We start from the raw sequence: 21736 nt of genomic DNA on the forward strand, positions 1-21736 counted from the left end.
CAACACAACCTCAACACCAGCAGTTTAAAAGGCGTTAAAGCCAAAGTAATTCAAGACCACGTCGCCTGGCACCGCTGCCCTGTCCGTGAGGCCTAAAGGGTGCCAAGCCCACCGTGCCTAATGAACAGCGGGTGCCACGCGCTGCCACTTAGAGGGAGGAGGTGAGGCGGGAAAGCAGACTCCCCCTAAGGTCACAGGGTCACCAGGTCAGCGGACAGAAGGAAATGAATGAGAGGGTTTTCTGTTTCTCCATCACCCTAATAAGACAGTGATATCTCACAGGGTTCATACAGCAAACGAACGTCAAAGGGTCACTGTTGTATGTTGAACTGAAGAGGATGGATGGATAATGGGAGCGAATATTTGTGTGTTGTGACTCCTCATTCTGATCATCCATCGCTCCCGTTAGACTAAGGAACATGCCATGCACCAAGCGAGGGTTAAAGGTCACCAAGTCAACTTACAGAGTGGATGAGTAGGCATGAAGGCAAATTGTTCGACAGCGTGACTTTTAATTTTGCTTCCCTATCACATGTTCTGCATGACTGAGTGGCATGTCCTGCACACAACGACAATCACGGGGTCACAAAGTCGGTATTATGAAAGAATTATAGATAAGGATTCGGTCAAAGGTTGTTTCGTGACCTAGCACTTTGTTTCTACGTCTCTCGTGCAGGATTTACTCATTCCCCTTGCGTCAGCCAGCAGCCATATATATAGAGCCACCGAATAAACACGCAAACGGAATGAATGGGGGAGGCGATCAGTGGTTGTTACGTAGGGGTCAGTGATTTGGTTACGTTCCCCTATTTTTTGTTTCTCTATTTCCAAATCAGTATTCAATGACTTTCCTTGCTAGAACTAACAGTCAATGGGTCACCAGATTAACAAATGGACGGAAATATTGGGGCAAAGTCGATTGGTTTGCTATTTAACATCCTATCCCATCATTGTTTTCCCCACCTCACCAGCAGTATCCAGTGGCTCCCTTGGCATCAACTAACCGACACAGAGTCACCAGGTCAACAAACGGACGGAATGAATAGGGCTCTGTCAATAGGTCTGCTACGTGACATATTCTGGCTCCCCCACCACTCCTGCAGGACGAACTAATATCCAACGAATCACCGCTCCTCGTGGACGTCCTGGGTCTCAATTAAAGTAAAGTAGCCCAATTCCTCCTTCCTTGCCCCTTGCTGCGTCGCTTCCTTACCACCCCGCCCTTCAATCTGCACCCGCCCCACCCGCCCTGGCTGAGAATGGAGTGGGTAGATACGTTCTTAAAATTTAATATAGTAGCCGAGAGTAAGTAAAAGGTAATCCGATAATACTGAAATAGCCGTTTAATTCATGTATGACGAAATATTTTGCTACTACTACTACTACTACTACTACTACTACTACTATAGAGGAAATGGTGCAAGTATGGGCTACCATTTTTTTCTCCAAATATCTTTGAGTTTTAACGGCAGTTTATTAAAGAAACTAATATCCGCAATACAAAATATGTTGTTTACTATATGCTAAGTATGCAACGTCCTTTAATATCATTACAGTTTTCTGTAACATAGCTTTTTTATTCAATCACTCATAATCACTGTTTGTGAAATGGTGGTGCAAATATGGGCTACCTATATAAAATATATTTAATGGTGTAAATAAACGGGTTAAAGGTGGAAAAACTGAATGCCACAGGTACCTTTAATTAATTACTTTTTCATATACAGCCGTAAGTAATCACAGATGAAAGATAACTTACTCCTTTTCAGTATTGTAATCATCACCATACACATACAACATCATACACTGAACCCACAGTTCACCTCTTTTATCATCAGAAAACTCCGTGTCACAGAAAAGGCAGGCAGCATCTTCATCTCCTGGCTTTTGTGTCCCAACAGGCATTTCTATCTCACTGTCTCACTGTCAACGTCCTGTAAAAAACCTGCACCATGTTCACTGTCTGAATCTTCATTATATACTTTCCAACCAATTTGGTTGTTTCTCTGTATTAGAGTCTTTTCTTTGGTCTGCTCTTCCTTGAATGAAAAATCTAAACTCTTCTTCGGTTTCTCCACATTTGACTTATTTAGAAATTCATTTAGTGATTTCTTGTAAGGCTTTCCTGTTATGGGACACGCCCCGTCTTCTTTCTGATGGCTGGAGCCCATATTAGCACCTGGTAGGGTAGCCCATATTTGCACCTGGTAGGGTAGCCCATATTACCAGCATCAAGCCATATTTCAAATATGAGTAGTATCAACGGATGTTTAATATTTGCGAATAAAATATATATTGACTTTAAAGTTCAATTCTTAAACTTTTCACTTGACCTTAGAAAATAAAATAAGGTGGCTTATGCATGGAAAAAATAAGTAAATACCCTTGTAAAAAAACTTTAACACAGTGATAAAAATTATTATGAGCGTCACGCATCTGTCCAGTGTGCTGATTGCCGCCCAACTGAATACAAAAGTTCGTTGCTTTGAAAGTACCGATTCATATGTCTCCCATCAAGATACAGGGCGTCACTTGCTAGAATCTCATTTGCCCATATTTACACCCACTACTACTACTACTACTACTACTACTACTACTACTACTACCACTATTACTACTACTACTACTGCTACTATTATTACTACTACTACTACTACTACTACTACTATTTATATTACTACTGCTCCTATAAAAAATACAGGAAAGAAGATGAAGAAGAAGTAGAAGAGAATGATACCGTGCAAATACAAAAAAAAAAAAAAAACAGCAAAGGATCATCATGAAAAAATGTGCAAGATAGTTCGCCTTTCTAACAAAATCAGTTACGTTGGTGCAAAATTCGATTGCAATGCGTGTGAACAATACCTCTCTTGAATCGACCCCCGCCCCGCGGAGGCAGAAGTTTTGAACTACTCGAGAGTTTACAGCCAGACAAGAAGTGCGATTCTCCAGCCCCACAAAAGTGAGAAACTCATACACCGCGCCAGATACAAACTCATCCCCACATTTCCGTTTCAATTTTCTCCGACTGAAGAGACTTTGAATCAATGTTCGTAGATGGAGAAAGAAGAGCAAGAGGAGGAAGAGGAAGAAGAGAAGGTGGGATTGGGAGTAAAGGGAGCAGATGGAAAGAAGACAGAAAATTGAAAAGATTGTGAAGCCAAGCATACGGCAAAACGAAAACTAATATAAAAATAAATAAAATATCAATAAACGATGGAAGAATATAATAAGACTGCTAAATTAATTATTAAGCAAGGATGGAAAAAATCATGATTGTAAAGCATCGTTTTTTATTGTAATTGGATTTTTTAATCAACTACGTAATTTACTTTTTACTTCCCTAAAACTAAGCAAGACAAAAAAAACGTAAACAAATCTGCTTCATAGGCATGTATTTATGAAAACTAAAGAGAATAACCTTTCTGGGAAAGGTAACTAATTGGGCGTAATATAATGTGGCAGCTAAACCATTACAGGGGGATAGAATAACAAGCATTATCATAAAAAAAATACATGATGTACAACATCCCGATGAAAGAAATTAACTTCCAACGTTATGTAGCTATATACTCGGTTCAGTGAAAAAAAAAAATTATGAAATTACTGATAAAGAAAAAAACACCCTGATTTTTTTTTATTTTTTTTAGCCAGATTTAAATCATAAAATCCTTTATGTTTTGAATTTATTTCCTGATAACTCTTCATCTCGCAGGCAATTAACAGAATAAAAGAGGACCTGACAAAAATAAGTAGTACTAGATGCACGAAGATTATATTGATGATGAAAGGTACTTACCAGTAGAGTCATGCCAGACACGTCTTAATATTATCCTTAAACATTAAATATTTATATGCATTTTTATCCAATAAAAGACTTAGAAATGGTACAGACCTTCCGAATACTCCCTGAAATTTCCACAGGAGTGGTAGATGATTATACCATAACTGAACTGACTAGCCCAAGACTCTTCAGGCAACAGAGCCTGATAGTACCACAGTTATCCGGTGCATTACTTTACGTGTCCTGCTGTGACTAGAAATATAAACCTTGGGGGTGGGAGGCGACCCAAGGCCACCTGGAGGTTGAGGTTGTGTATGCCAGGCCCAAGGAGCCAAGGAGGAGTCGCCCCCTATAACACGATCAGGCCGACACGAGGAAGGAGAAGGGAAAGGCTCCATTAGGAACACCTTGGACACCACTGGCCTCCCTCCCTCTCTAGGTGGCTTGTGTGTCTGTGTGTGTGTGTGTGTGTGTGTGTGTGTGTGTGTGTGTGTGTGTGTGTGTGTGTGTGTGTGTGTGTGTGTGTGTGTGTGTGTGTGTGTGTGTGTGTTTGTGTTTGTGTGTGTGTGTGTGTGTGTGTGTGTGTGTGTGACGTAAGTGGTCTGGTCGCATACTGGAAATCTTTTAAAAGTCAAACAGACAAACAATAAGTAAACATGAGCGCACTCCACAAGAAAAAAGGTTACCACAGTCTCTCTCTCTCTTGCCAGGCAGATATCTGAATAAAACTATTTCGGATATAAAAAAAACATAAAACATCGATGCCTTCAAAGGGAAAGCATGCCCATCTCAGGCAAAAACACACACAAAGAAATATTTCTGAGCGGATATGTAACTTTTTCCCCCTCGTAACAGGGGAACGGAAAGCTTTTACACGGCTTTTCCCTGCCATTCACCCAACATAACATAACCTATATAACAGAGAAAAGACAGCAATCTGAACACTAAACACGTCATGGTGCAAGAAAATAATATGTCAGACATCCCTTGGGCAATGTAGTATACGAACACCACAACACACACACACACACACACACACACACACACACACACACACACACACACACACACACACACACACACTGAAAACCATGACTTAGGTAAGATAGCATATCCCTAAGGCAGCGTGGCACGTACGGGTGGCTCAGGGAGAATCCAAAATTTTTACTGGTACAAACACACAAGACACTTTCAACAGTAAAGTTTTGGGAGCCTCAGGGTGGGGTGGCGGGCAGGATGGGGGAGGGAGGTGGAGGCTGCCCCGTGGGAGTGACCCTCGCTGACACTTGTAGCCTCGAGGGTCACAACGCGGGAATACAAAGTCATATCAGACTGAGACCAGAAGAGCCTGAAGCGGTTATTTTCACTCGCAGGAGGACCAAAGCAATAGGACCACCAATAACAAAAACACCACCTTATTTTTCGAATTTCTATCCCTTTCTCACACACACAAAAAAAAAAAAACATTGTGAAGCAAATAGAAATATGAAGACTTTCTTCGAGGAAAGATAATAATGACTAAATAAATTGGAAGCTTAAATCTACTCCTTTTCGTAAGTTGCAAAAAGCAAGCAATGAAACAAGTTTATTTTAATGCAAATCAAGCTGTCACGGGAATATGCCAATAGGACTCTTTTATCTATCTACTCCCACATCCTTATTCAAATTCTCTCTAGCTCCTCTCAGCTCTGCACTATATTTTCTTTCATTCTCTTCCCACAAATGTTTACAAATGCTTACTAAGGAAAAGATTTATCAGGTATTATATGAAGAAACCTGCATATATACAAGGGGGAGGGAATTAGGGATGAATACAGCAGTTATAGGGGTAATTATTTTCGCTTACCATGCAGGGAAGTGCATAAGAGAACTTATACTGAAAGGTTGGTTAGAGCGACTGAAAGCTAATTGAGGAGCAAGGACGGTTTAGGCAAGGAGGAGAACAGAGCGATCTTTTTTTTATCATTAAAACGAGTCTAGATAGATACCTTGTATGGGAAGGGTAAAAAATTGTATATTGCTTTAATGTATCTAGAAAAAAATTATGTGGTACACAGAGGATGTTCTAAAAATTTATGACAAAAAAGGTAATTTATTATAAGTAAAGACTTTCTACAAAGTGTCAGTATATGCATGTATGCAAGCAGGTTGTGCAGTGAGCAGGAGCTTTAGAATTGACGTGGGTGTGCGATGGGTCCTTGGCTCTCCAATATATACATCGATAGGTACTTGAATAATATAATGTACGAGAGCTGAAAGCTAGATAGGAGGGGTAGGGGTGCAAAATTGAGTATGAATGGTGTGGAACAGCCATTATTATAGTGGCAAGTTTTTTTTTCTCGATGGCACTCTCAAGTTGGCTGACGATGTGTGTGAGTTGCAGAAAGTAGAGGATGAGTTCAATAAGTTGCAGGAAAAGAAAAGGAGTTAATGTTGCAACGAGTAATCTTATGAGCGAAAACGGATGGAAGTGGAATTATACGTATGTACGTGTGTATGGGGGGGTTATATATATATATATATATATATATATATATATATATATATATATATATATATATATATATATATATATATATATATATATATATATATATATATATATATATATATATATATATATATATATATATATATATATATATATATATATATATATATATATATATATATATATATATATATATATATATATATATATATATATATATATATATATGAGAGAGAGAGAGAGAGAGAGAGAGAGAGAGAGAGAGAGAGAGAGAGAGAGAGAGAGAGAGAGAGAGAGAGAGAGAGAGAGAGAGAGAGAGAGAGAGAGAGAGGAGAGAAATATATTCAAGAGAAGACACCATATCTTATCATGTGTGGATAAATATGACTTTAATAAACATGATTTATGATCATCCAGAAGAATTAAATAAGTTTCATGAAGTGTGTCACACACTAGTCTTACAGCACCTACGTAGTTTTCACTGAGGCGTCTGGCAGGTAAGTACCGAACACCTAGTTCTCTTCTCTCATACAGATAAATTGTTGAAACTAGTGTTGACTGAATTATTTGGATGAAATTACATATAAATCACTCAAATAATTAATTTCGTGTTTTACCAGAGACTACTTTGGTGTAACTAGTTCTGCCTAGGTAACACTACAAGTACAACAATTGTTAATTATGTTTCTTACTAGTTTAACCATCTCTGACTAATTTCGGGTTATAACTGAAATATATATATATATATATATATATATATATATATATATATATATATATATATATATATATATATATATATATATATATATATATATATATATATATATATATATATATATATATATATATATATATATATATATATATATATATATATATATATATATATATATATATATATATATATATATATATATATATATATATATATATATATATATATATATATATATATATATATATATACCAATATATAAAAATAAATAATAATAATAAAAAATAAATAAATAAATAAATAAATAAATAAACATAGCAGTGGTCACGAACGTGGCAACACCTGTTCGCCTGGCAATGTCTACACAGATGTGTTGTGGTGTGGCACTCCGCCCCAACACCGCTCTACACCTGCTGCAGGTGACACGACGACGGAACCAGACACACACCACTCCTCAACCAGTCCTGTCGTCGCCTTCAGCCTCATCTCGGGGCGCCAGTGTGAGGCTGCCTACGCTGCAGGGTTCTCAGTATATAAGTAAGTAATTCAGTCGTGCTTAAAATTCTGCGCTCAGTGACCAAGGTGGAAAGTGTCAGCAGTGTCCTGTAGAGCCAACCAGGAAACAAAACATCTGACAATAAAGAGTTTTGTACCAAAGTGTCATTCAGATTTATCATGTGATCAAAAATGAGATGACACAAAACGACAAAGGAGAAGACAGAGATCATTCAAACGAAACAGACCAAGACTGAAGACGTGACATGAAATACAAAATGCTCTTCAGACCTGCCCCCCCCGTGTACTTTATAAATATTACTCATCACAAAACTTAAAGTTGCTTCAGGACAGACCAGAATTAAGAGAAGCAGGACAGATAAAAGGCAGAACAAACAACAGACAAGCAACCTTCACATTATTCATATTAAAACTAATTCAGGAAAGACCAGGATTGAAAAACAAAACTAAAAAAACACGAATCCCTCTTCAGACTTGCCAGTTTATAAATACAATTCATAATCATTTCAATCTATTCCAGGACGAGAGGAAGGCATGATGGGAGCGGTACAGCAGTTCTTCCTGTACCTGGTGTTCCCGGTGTGGTGCTTCACTTCCTTCTTCATCCTCTTCTCCCTGCATGACGAATCATCTCCGAACCCCTACAACATAAACTTGCGGTCCCGCTCACAGCTGGATCAGGGAAGAAACAGAACTCAGGGCCAGGTTCAGCCATTCGACTTTTCACGAGTAAATAGGCATCCGGTGTTTATAGGTGATACAGAAAATATTGACTGACAACAATCTCCGGGTGATAGTTTGATTTGCACCCTAGAGGTGGTCGTTCTCGGCGAAATAGTTTTATTACAAATTTGTTGGAAACGCCAAAGGCTGTTTCAGACTGTCAGTGGCCGGTGAGTGACACTTGACTCGAGGAAGAGAAAAGCAAAAGTATAAACCTCCCACTCCCTGAATGGAAAATGGGTGGCGAAGGAAAGTCAAACGCAGAAAGATGTGCAGACAACAGAAAAAGAAGTGTATAGCATAAACAAATAAGAAATAATTAAGAAAGTGTAGAACCATGAGAATAAAAATATCAGAAAACTAAATACAGCCTCGGGACAGCTCTTTTACTATTTGCTGCATCACAAAAACGGTGTCCCGACCTGGAAAAAGTTGAGACAAGAAAAGCCGAGTCAGCGTGCGGGCATGGTGAGCCCGTGGACCAAAACACGCTGATTTTTCAAACCATAGCCGAGTGGAGGAAGATTACCAACATGCTGCTCAGATATTCTATCAACCCTAACTTCAGCGACTTCGTTCAAGAGGAGCACTGGGGTCAGCATGGGCCAAGTAAGAGTCCTATATCTCGGCAACTAGAGAAAGTGCTGAAGCGGGCTTGCAGACAGATTCTGGGCAGTTCTTACACCAACTACGAGAATGCACTCACCCAGCTGAATCTGCCCACCCTTCAGGACCGATACCACATGAACCTAACCAAATTCGGCAAATTCCTCCTCCGCAACCCCCGCCATAGAGAGCTACTCCTACCCGCCCTCCTTCCCCCCACAAGACCCACAAGACACCACAATACTCTAGTCCCGGTCAGAGCTCGCACGGACAGATACCGGCTTAGCCACAATACCGGCACTTGTAAAGGCCATAAATATCTCCATGATCACATGACCCCTCCACCACAACACACACACACACACACACACACACACACACACACACACACACACACACACACACCACCCTTCCCTACTTCCCCCATTACTCATCACATAAATATCATTATATTTTGTGTATTTTCAGCCTTATGGCTGCCAACAAATGAATAAACCATTCATTATTATTATTAGTAGTATTATTAGTATTAGTATTAGTATTATTAGTATTAATTAATCAAAATTTGCCTGCTCCACTAACAGGCTGGGGCCGTCCAAGAGGCCCCTCAAGAAAGCCTACCGGAGCTACAGGCAGCACCTAAGAAAAAAAAATGGGGGTCCAGAATAGCAAAAAAAAAAAAAAAAAAAAAAAGGAAAACGGACCTTAACTCATACAAGTTCTGATAAAGCAAAGAATGGAAGATTTGTTCCAATAAATATCAAAAACGTTCATAACAGTGTTACCGCAATAACACTACCGAATAAAACGGAAATTTAAAAGTTCAGAATCATTTCTCTTTAACATCAATAAAACGAATTAAACTCTCCAACCTCTCATCATTTTTTACTTTGTTGCAAGTATGTTCTAAAGGCCACTGATCTCCATGTATAAGGAATATGCAATGCATGATAGTAATCTCTACTCACAGCAAAACTTACGCAAGTTATGCTATCAAACAATAAATAATATATATATATATATATATATATATATATATATATATATATATATATATATATATATATATATATATATATATATATATAGGTATAATCAGTTTTGAGATTTAATTACATACATTTTCCTTGTTGGTGGTGTATATTGTTTTTCATATGATGTCCTCAATTCCGTATATTTGTATATGATTATTATTAGTTCCATCACATTTAATTAATAACAAACAACGTTCATTGAAGGTCATCTAATAGCAAAGTGTGTCAGTCAGGTGATGTGTTGTGGTGACAAGTGAGTGTGTATTTGTTTTCTGAATGAGTCTATTGTACAGCAGTCTAAAATCTGATGAGGGAGGCTGTTCCAGTCACGTATGGTGCGTGGAAAGTATGAGTGCTTGTATGCGTCAGTGTTTGTGTGATATGTTTGGTATTTATGGATGTGTGTTACGAGTACGTTGACTGTTTGCGTTGTGTAGATATATTTGTGAGTCAATGTCAATGTGAGTGTTTGTGATCTTGTACATAAGTGTAAGTGTGTGCTTGTCTGCGTAAGTGAAGAGGTTCCATGTTTATTTGTTGTTTGATCCGTGTTGTGATGCCAGGCGTTCCAGTGTCATTGTTTGTAAGGAACCTAGCCGCCTTGGTGTTGATTTGTTCTAACCTATCAATGTTTATGTGTGTGTAAGGATCCCACACCGTGGAGCAGTATTTAAGTGTTGGTCTCACAAGTGTGGCATAAGCTATGTGTTTTATGTCAGGTGTGCAGTTATGTAAATTCCTCCTCAGGATCCCCAGAGTTCGGTTGGCTGTGGCACTGATGTGGTCTATGTGAGTGTTGAACTTTTAGTTAGTGAGGTGGACACCAAGATATTTGTGTGTGTGGACTGATTCAAGTTCTGAATTATGGAGAGTGTAAGTGTGATGGATGGGGTTGTGAGCTCTGGTGAATCTTAATAGTTTGCACTTGTCAGGGCGGAAATGCATCTGCCAGGTGGTCTCCCACCGCTGGAGGGCGTCCAAGTCTTTTTGTAACAGTCTGCAGTCGTCAGTAGTCTTAACTGCTCTAAACAGCAAACTATCGTCGGCAAATAGTCAAATGGAAGAGTTAGGCGTGAGAGTGGAAGATCGTTAATGTACAGGAGGAAAAGAAGGGGGCCTAGAACGGTGCCTTGAGGGACACCTGAAGAAACAGGGACAGTGTCAGATGAAGATCCGTCAATAAGAACATGTTGAGTCCGGTAAGTAAGAAATGCAGTGATCCAGTGTGGAATAGGTCCTGAAATACCGTAGTATTTCAATTTCAATGTTAGTCTTTTGTGCGGGCCTTTGTCAAGGCTTTGGCAAAATCTAAAATAATAGCGTCAGCTTGATTGATGTCACGTCGGTCAAGTAGCCTCGTAATGTCGTGAAATGTAGTAATGAGTAATAGACTTATAAGTAATAACACGCCAAGGAAGTATCAAGTTCCAAAAACCCTTCTCGTTGAGTTACTGTTGCAACACGCTACGGTTTCTATTCTTGAAGATTTGAAAACGTTAATACCATACGGCAAAGGGATGACTAAACTGAAAACCAGCGCCACATCCTGTCGACTTTAGCTTTTAGGTTAAGATTTTCCATCGTAATCAATTAATAGTACTTCCACCACTGGCTTACGCCGGTTTTCTTGCAACATTTTTTTCTATTACCAGCACTAATTCGCTATTAACCCCGTTTAATTAATTAATTAACACAGCGGAGGTCGCCCTCAGCTGCGCCCATAGGGGATGAAATTTTACACAGGTATACACACAGATCCCTTGAAAGCTGCCTGACATTATTATTGCATAAGAAGCAAAACTTGGTCCAGATGGGATTTCTGATATCAAGAGGAAAATATATAGGTATAATTGATAGTTGAGCGATGAGCAAGTGCTGAATGCATGTAGACATGCCTTTTTTAACTTCTTTCCAGAGGAGCCTCGGACCCTGCTTCTACTTTTTATCAGATTCAAGCAGGGTTAAGGACTCTATGGAAAAGTGTTGCAGCCCCCATCCCAACCAATCCAGATAAGGATTTGTGCTGCTTCCAACCCATGGGCACGGACACATAGCTCTTGAGAGGAGAGAGTCCCCCGGCCAACCTATCTCATCTTAAATTGACTTCTTACTGCAGCAGCAATGGTAGCTGTAGCAACACCAGTAATAATAATAATAATAATAATAATAATAATAATAATAATAATAATAATAATAATAATAACAATAATAATAATAACAATAAAAAAAATAATAATAATAAGAAGAAGAAGAAGAAAAAAATAAGATGAAAAAATAAATAATAATAATAATAATAATAATAATAATAATAATAATAATAATAATAATAATAATAATAATAATAATAAAGAAGAAAAAGATGAAGAAAAAATAAATAATAATAATAATAATAATAATAATAATAATAATAATAATAAACACTTACCTCCACTTAGTTGGTAGGATGAAACCCATTGGCCTTCACACTGCTGCTTCATTATACCATTGTTCATCTGTTTGTCTTCCAAGCCTCGATCAGTGTCAACATATCTGTGGGAAAAGAAAATACATAATTAGTGTTGGGTATATACCTATGATATTATAAGTATGTACTGTAGTACACAATATGTACGGATTACTCATTAAAAGCCCTCTGTAGGCATTTCAATACGTAAACCTGTCCCAAGTTAAGAAACCTTTGTACCTTACAATTAGTTAAATACATACCTATGCATATTGACAATTTCAGGCATACCTACCCAGTGGCCTCGGGTTAAAAATAAGCACAAGGTAATTCACTGTCAACAATAGTAGCACAAAAATACTTACCACTGCATCCTCTATTTACAGTTAATACTGATATACGCAGTTTTTTATCTTCAGAATGGGCTTCATGGATGTAATTTCTCTCATTTAAGAATAAAGATGCAATACTACCAATATATATACAATTCAAACTCACTTACAATACGCAATACAGCTTTTGTCTCTCCACCAAGCGATGGATGTTGCCGAATTATATGTTCAGCATAGAGCTGCCAAGATTACCTCTTCCTTAAACAAAACTTACAAAGAAAGGGTCTTAAGTCTTAACATGTTCTCCTGAAAACGCCGCCTCCAAAATATTTAATGGTTTTACATAATTATGTGGGTGAATCCAAGTTGTTTATGATTAATGGAATGTCACGAAGGAATAATAAAGGCATAAAACTTGGATGATATTGAGTTAATGGTAGCCAACTCCTGTGAGGTTAATACATTATGTGTTGTATTTTGGTCTTAGAATGCAGTGCATGCAGTAACAACAGCTTCCGGAAAACTACAGAAACTTATCATGACGCAAAGAGTTTATGAGCCCTGCCTGGCACATCGCATTATGGCAGCGTGGGGGCGTCAGGTTAGGTTAGGTTAGTTAGTCAGGTTAGATCAAATTTAGTTTAATTAGATTAAGTTTACAATAAATACATATGATAGAATCCGCGCTGCGCCGGGTTTGTCACTGGTAGAGAGAGTGAACGACGAGGATTTACATATTCCTTCCAAACTTATGTGTAAACAATCCAATGTTTTAGTACGGGAATAGAATCTGTTCGCACCTCCGATACTTCATTTCTTACTTAACCATTAACTGCTCCTCTGTTGTCATATATATTTTCTACTAACCTTCAAACCTCCGAGAATACTATGAGAAATGATGTAGAGATCTAAACAACTGAGAAAATAGCGATGAAATGTGTGCGCGGCCTCGGGCGATGTAAACGACATATGTGTCACCGCCACAGTTATATACCTTTATAACAATATATAACCTATATAACTCTGTGGTCACCGCCGTAGAGTCCCTAACTGCCGTAGCCTACTCCCATCTAGTGGTAATAGGTTTTTTATAATTTAGCAGTGGGAGGTCACTATATACTACCTACCTTACTATACTTACTCCCCTATACTATACTAAAAAAAAATGTTTCATTTCATCTGTCCAACAACATAGCGGGAATTTTGATGGATGTTCTGATAGACATTGAAGCTTATTTTTCAATAATATATTTGAATGTTTATGTATAAAAAATAACTCAGTCGTTTGCATCGATAATATAACATACAAGCACAGGAAAAGAAAAGCTTGTATCAAATAACATGGTCACATCATGCTCGAACGATCAATGGTTTTTCAAATTCATTGATTGAAAGCTCATTTCAGGTATATTAAAAGACATCTGGCTCTGCAAGTGCAAATAAAGTGTATCTTAATAAGTTACTGCATGTAAATAACGATTTATAATCGAAATAACATCAAATAGTAAATAATAACTGTTGAATGCGATGCTAGGCTATTTCGAATATTAAGCTACCCATGTTATTTACATGTAACACATCAAAATTCCTTATGTATAGAGACTTGCAAAGTCGTATGTCACTTTATGTACCTGAATGAGACGAAATATGGGTATCTGAAATATATATAGGTCGTTCGAGTATGATCAGACTATATTGTTTGATATACAAGTTGTTACTTCGTGTGCTTGTATGGTAGATTATCGATGCAAATCTTCTGTTTGCGGTTCATATAAGATGACGAGTTTTTTTTTTTTTTTTTTTTTTTTTTACACAAACATTCAAATATATCACTGAAAATATAAAGTTGATCTTCACGCAATCACGAACTAACAATGCGCTGGTGCCACATCTACGATCGCGAGTAGACAGACGGAATGAAACGGACAACCTACCTAACTACCTATACCTATACCTATCAGGGCCGTCATTTCTGGGGGGGGGGGCTAGAAGGACAGTAGGACCCTTAGTGTTTTCTACATCGGCCTCAAAATGCCCCTAAAAGGGTTTATCTTTCAGAAAAATAATTCCCTCACCTGCGCATGCTCACTTCGTTCGCCACCCTCCCACACAATTCATGAACCTATGATGCCCTCAAGCCCCCGCCAAAAAAAAAAAAAAAAATTGCCAAAATTACGGGCCTGCCTATACTACCTATGCTTTACTACATACCTTACTACACCTACTTCCATCTAGTGGAAATAGGTTACTAATTTATTCCCCCTAATTTAGCAGTGGGAGGTTACTATATACTTGGGTAGTTTACACTATGCGACTAGCTGGTGTGTCAGGAGAAGTAGGCTACTTTCCTATTATAGAAGGTAAAGGTAAAGTTGGGGGCATACGCTGTAGCAGCACGTGGCCTCGGTGCTCTTCTCCGTAACATTGGCCCTTGAGCCTGTGGTGGGAGGGAGCCCATTACCCCGGGACACAGGGCCAGTGTGACATCCGGGTTACTTTCCTAAAGCCATATAATAATGTTTTCCACTAATCTTTACACCTTTTGGAAATTCGTAGGATAGATCAAAACAAGTGTAAAATTAGCAAGAACAGTGTTTCTTTAGTTGACCGCTAATGTTTGTTCAATAATCCGGAAAGTTACCCGAATTAATCCTAACGATCAAAGAATTAGCTGCGTCTCACCTGCGTTGAGGGTCCATCCACGGTCCATCAGCCCTGAGTCTATTTCCAAAGGCCGAAAAGGAGATCAGTCGGGTTCTAATGAGTGTTTTTATGGGTTCATGTAACAGAAGAAGACTCAGCCTACCATTATGATCACAAAAGTACCCATGGACAGGCCCAGAAATCGTACGAAAGCCTTGTCAAATGTGTGTGCTTGGGCGACGAACATGGACCCTTGTGACCCACGCGGTATAGGCTACACTGGACAGCAATTCATGGCACTGCTCCTCTTCGCTCCTTCAAGGCGTTACAATGAACTATGCCCCGTCCAGCTACGTATACCGCTGATCGCCTCCGTAGTAGCTGTCCTTGTATAGCCACTCAAACACTTCAATTGCTTCACTTCACTTGCTTGGCGCTTGCTTTTCTTCTTCTTCTTCTTCTTTAGACCTCTTCTGACCCTTTGTATCGCTTATGTCTTTTTTCTTCATTTTTTTGTATCCTTTTATTTACTTTGTTTCCAGCTTTCACTCAAGGATATTTTCATTTGGTTTGGTAGGATTTATGTAACTATTTTGGTTACAACATTTACGAATGAGTGACATCCAAATTGCTTGATATCTCACTCATGTAGTACAATCTTGCAGCCAGTGTGAAAATACGCCACTTGGTGATGTGAATTTGTATGTTCTCCATTTTTTATTGATTTGTCTGACTAAAAATGTATTTTGCTGTTGCTGTCAAGTAATATATTCCTATTCTTGCATATAATGGCTGTGAATCCCTTTTATGTCTCCTAATTTTCATAATATGAGAGAAATATCACCTGCTATAAAGCCATGGAGGTCTTCATTACAAGCTAAATACTGTGTGGATAATTGAAACCTGGTAATAAATATATGCCAATGAAGAAGTGGCAAAAGTCAGTATAGGTGTAATCATATACTTTTAATGGTAAAAATGTGTACAGTACTTATATACAACAACTAACACCCATAAGATTCTGAGCAGAGCTGTGGGTAAATGATTCACATGAGAATGCATATTCCCCCATTGACTGATTACTGATTATAAGTCAGCTTCAGTGTGTTTACTTCATAAACTTTTCTACAGTAAATAATTCCCTAAAACTATAAAACGAACATAAGTCATTTATTGGTGAATGATATTTGACCCATTTACAATATTAAATTATATACCTCCACAATTTTAAGAAATAATGCAGTGCAGAAGGAAGCATTTTTGAAAGGTTAGCTGAGCCATAATATAAAAAAACATATCTTCATGGAAAACACAACGCGTACCCATACATTAATTACAATTAAGATGGGTTGGATTTCAGTGATAAGAAAAACAATAAAAGACACAATTGAGAAGGCTGCAACAAACATTGTGGCCACAAAGCATATCATCCACAAGGGAAATGTTGTCTTACATTCATAATTAAAATCTGTTTTAGTAATATATGGCACATGAAAAAGACTATCAAAAGTATAAAAACTCTTTCTTTACATGTGTTATGTTTTAACAAGTACAATAATGTGTATACCACACCTTCCCATTTAATGGGTCCAAACTGCACCAAACCATATGGGAGAGTGGGTTGTTAATAGTTATAATCCTGTTTCCATGAGTAGCAAATTAAGATTTTTTTAATTTGAAAATTTATTAGTAACAACCTAATACTGTGCAAAACATCAGAGGCATACATGAGATTTTTCAAGCTAAAATATTCTAGTCATAGTACTTTCATAAACTTTACCTTCCTGAAAATTTCTGGACCCAAATTATGGCATGCACACTACATGTTAATATGGAATGTTAAGAGCCTAGAAACTGCTATCCTTGGCTGAAGTTAAATGCTACTGATTTAGAAAGTGGAAACGTTTACATACTTGTAATGCAGACTAGATAGTGTACATACAGTAAGAGAAAAGTGGAAAAGACAGGATGTGTGGAACCATTAGCATGAGTAACACTGACAGTCCATGTTATGTGCCTATGGAGTACACTGATACAACAAGGTGATTTTCTAAACTGATGCTCATCAAATTGTTTTCTGCATTGGATACATATTGTGTTTGTCTAAATGTAGATTTTCTGTGGGTTACATTTTATTTTGAAAAAGTAAAGCCTTGGCTGAAAAAAAATTATGATACACTTCTAAAGAAGAATTTATGTGTTCCATTAGGGGACAGGCACAGAATCACTATTGTACATATATACCAAGATACATATAACCATATTAATATATATGAAAATTCTGAGAAATATTGCACATATATAACTTTCCCAAAAATTACACTGTTGAACATTTATATTTCTTTGAATCTGATGATGTAAAATCTAACACATTGAAGTGATATGTGAATGTGTATTAAACTACATTATCTTGATACCCAGCTCTTTCTGAACTCACATTCAAGAGGTGACAAGACTTTAACTAGGAATGCATACAATGTGTACTCTTGACATTTCTCCAGAACAAAACATCATACATTCAATGTTTCTGATACAAATATCTGAATATAATTTATCTCTTCTGGTACCTGACTATTCTCAAATTTCATTATAATGTCTGATACAGTAACTGTAAACAACCTCCTACAAATTATGTTGTGAAAAACAGCATGCCCCAACACATCAGACAACAATAATCAGGCTTTGTTCAGTTTGTTTTTTCTGGCTAAAAAAATTAAAACAATTTCAATAGTGATATCACCTTTCAGAGGCATCTTATCGCCACAACCACTTTCAGCAGAAAACGGATGACAAAGTTACCTGACGGATCAGCAGAACACCGTCCATAAGACGTTTTAGGCACTGGTCATGAGATGAAAGTGTTGCCATCTAGACGGACCCTTATATTACCGCACTGGACCTATCGGACACATTATCCCCAGTTTCTTCAATTATCATTCAAATTCTTCCATAAGCATTTCCCAGCCTCTTCCTAAATCAATACCTCTCTTTTCCCCAATCATTCCCCACTGTCTGGTTTAAAATACTACTGCTCAGTGGGTGAAGTCGCCCATGAATAATGGTTAATGATAGTGGAAACTGACCTCATATGTTCTCATTATGTTGAAAGTTTGTCTCTGCCAGCTCAATGGTGACTTCCAGACTTGTTCTGTAAGTCAGGCAAGAGTATACCATTACTGAATTTTTTTTAGTAAGGTGGGGCAGTGTCTACATGACTCCTGCTTAATCCAAAAATGTTTTGGAATGCCTTTTTGCATAGTTACAAGTATATTGTTAACAATACCCATAAAATATTTCTGATTATTTCCTATATTGTGAGAATCATGTGTTCACTGCCTTTTTTGTACAACACACATCAAGGTGCTTCTGTATGAATGCATTTTACAGGTTAGTCACCTGAAGCCCAAAATTCTCCAAATAACTGTTGCATATTGTAAACATCAATGATCTCAAAGCACTTGTTTATGCATTAACAAGGCTCACCAACCTGTTGTGGTGGTATTCCTTTATGAATGCTTCACAAGTTATATGCTTTCCCCAGATTGCTTTTTTGCTTAAACTCTTGTCCATTCATCAACATTCAGGGACCTTCTAGTTGCACCAGATGGAGGAGTAACGTAGTCCTATGTTGACTGTTCAGGTAATCTCATTGTAGAATCAAACTTATAATCATAACAATTATTAAAAATAGATGTATTAATAGGTGCTGGTTTATATTCTGCTGCAAGCATTGTATGATGCTGTGAGAGCCGTGACTGGTCGAGAGCAGTAGTACAAACACTCATGATTGGCTGAGACAGAAGTGGCCATTCCACCTCCCAGTTAGATGCCAACCTCTTATGTTTATCAAAATCAATGAATGATAACTTTTACCGTTTACCATTTACCACTGAAGAGGTTTCAGGCCCCGTACTAATAAATGGATTAACAATATATTTTGAAGATGATTGCACATGTGGATTTCTTTTTTATAAGTAATAAATCAGAATGGAAGAAGGAAGAAAGTAATTGAATAACTTCAGCTCTGTAGCCTAACACAAGAGTACTGTGCCGCACCACACTGAGAGCTTTTCAAACAGGGAATAATATGCCTACAGTCTGATGTTTATCAAATAATGTAAGAGACGTTCATCATGGATGACACCTATACAAAACTGATTCCTATTTACATGAATATTTACGCATTAAACATCTGGGGAAGTCAATTTACGTGTTTCTGTAAAAGCTAAAGCATTTGAACAATGATATTATACAATAATATCAACTTGAGACCTAATGGCAATAAAACACCTACAAAAGGCAATGCCTGAATTATATCACGTAGCTGTTTCTCTGTAAGTAAACTAATATGAGTAAGGTGAAGTGTATACAATTTAGTGTCACCATTAGTCACTTCTAATTAACAAGTCCTTTACTTGAAATTTTCTGACCTTGGCTCTAGCAATCTATACATGCTGATTACTAAAAAGACAATTAAGGTGCAGTGCATATAATTCAATGTAACAGTGAGTCATATCCCTTAGATCACTAGCTTTGCCTGTCTCTGACTAAAGCTTTAGTAGATTGTAAACATGCTTCAACATTATGCAGCATTTCATTACACTACCCATGTACGTACCATGTACACAAATTAGCTTAGTTACTTTGTAATGAGGCGGTATACCTCCACTTTTCAGGTAAGGCAGAAAAGGAATCACTTACTAGTCATACCAAATGTGTGCTTGGAGTTGCCTTCTAAAAAAGAAACAGTACGTATGAGGTGCATCATGTACTACTTCTAATGCTGCTGGGAACCCCACTGCAACTCTGCTACATGTGCTGCAGTGCCAGGTGGAGGTCCTTGATGGTGATACAGCACCAAGGAGCACTTAGATGTACATGACTGTAACTAGGCAATATGCCTCCAGTCATCTGATCTTGAGAGAAGGAGAAATCTCAAGTTACTATTTCTCAGTTCCCTCAGACCCTGGGTCTGTGTGTTGATCACCATTCCAAAATTACCTTATAGTTTACTGCTATACATGACAAAGAACTATGCTATCACACCTCACGATCTTCTTGCAAAAAGGTTTGTTGCCAATAGTATCCACGAAAAAAGGGGGAAAAAAGGTGTTAAATTGAAATTTTTCCCTTTTTCATATGATAATGCATTTACTTACAGTCAGAATCTGGTTACAGGTATTCTGGGCCATGGATACACCATAAGGGCCACCTCCTCCAGGTCCTGGATCAGCCATCGGGTCCACAGTTGCGTCAGTGGGTCAGGGGTGAATGGCACCTTGGTGGTGGTGGGCCGAGGGTGGCTGAGGGTTGGGTTGGGGCTGCCTCAGGGGTGTCGTTTTCGAGACATTCGTTGAAGGAAACAACCCTTGAAGGAGGGCAGTCGCACATCAATCTCTCCTTCCTCCAGCTGATGGTAATCAGGAGAGTGTTTTCAAAATCAGAAGCAACTCCTTTAAATAAGTAAAACTTTTAACAAACATTTAAAAAAAATCAGGGTATTATCTTTTCACATAATCTAACTGACCATATTCCATATTAAAGGTAAAGTTGGAGGCATATGCTATTGCTGAACATGTCCTTGTTCATCATCTCCATCACATTGGCCCCTGAGCCTGTGGCAGGTAATAACCCACTAGCCATATGACCGTATGACATCCAAGTTACCATATTTTACCATCCCTAGGTTTTCCCAGGTGCTATTATTGACTAGCACAAAAGAGAGGATGAACAACTGAGTAGGTTTGCTGGCAGACTGCCCGAGCCGGGATTTGAACCAAAGCCTACAAATTTATAGCCAAGTATGCTAACCACTTCACCATGGATGGACACTTTTCTATAGCAACAAATAAAAGTAACCTCATTAATGAGACACAGGGAGGAGCAGCAATTGAAGCTCTTGGAGGGGACATGGGATGGAGCACAGTTAGGGAAAGGCACATGAAAGTGAGATTCTAAGTAAGGCTGGAAAGTATGCAGACTAAAAGAGTGGCATGAAAGGTCTATCTGTGGAATAATAGAAACAGTAGGTGGGGAAAAAAAGTGCATAAACATGGCAGACAACAGTGTCATACTCATTGGGTGGGAGGACTGACCTTTTGAGGAGACAGAATGTGTACGAATGGAAAATGATGGCCAGAAGCAGAGAGGGTCTAGAGTGGGATTTGAAAAAGTGGTAAAATGAGGTAGACAGAACAATGAAACATGTGGGACTAAACAGTAACAGGTGGAAGGATGAGATGGAGCAAAGAAGACTCTGGAATTATACAATTGGGGAGGCGGTGGCTAAGTGGTTAGCGTGCCAGCCCTGCATTCCATGCGCTGTCCATGATGAGGGTTCGAATCTGCCGCTAACAACCTTGGATTTTTCAGTCACCGCCGAGTGGCCTTAGACTACCCACGTGCTGTCCTGAAGACCACCTATCAACCCGGACTCTAGAAGAAGC

At 38.2% G+C, this 21736-nt stretch overlaps 1 long non-coding RNA gene across 2 annotated transcripts; it reads right to left on the reverse strand.

The window, feature by feature from the left end:
- Positions 1-16200: 16200 nt before the first annotated feature.
- Positions 16201-20603, reverse strand: LOC126993711 (uncharacterized). 2 transcript variants are annotated; one of them, XR_007748196.1, is made up of 2 exons: positions 20450-20603; positions 16201-20201 (listed from the first exon to the last, which is right to left on the reverse strand). It is a non-coding gene; the product is annotated as an uncharacterized LOC126993711 (long non-coding RNA). The 2 variants fall into 2 exon arrangements; XR_007748195.1 differs by having other exon boundaries at positions 16201-20206.
- Positions 20604-21736: the final 1133 nt, after the last annotated feature.

Source organism: Eriocheir sinensis, unplaced genomic scaffold (genome assembly GCF_024679095.1).
Source record: "Eriocheir sinensis breed Jianghai 21 unplaced genomic scaffold, ASM2467909v1 Scaffold657, whole genome shotgun sequence".
Lineage (NCBI taxonomy): Eukaryota > Metazoa > Arthropoda > Malacostraca > Decapoda > Varunidae > Eriocheir > Eriocheir sinensis.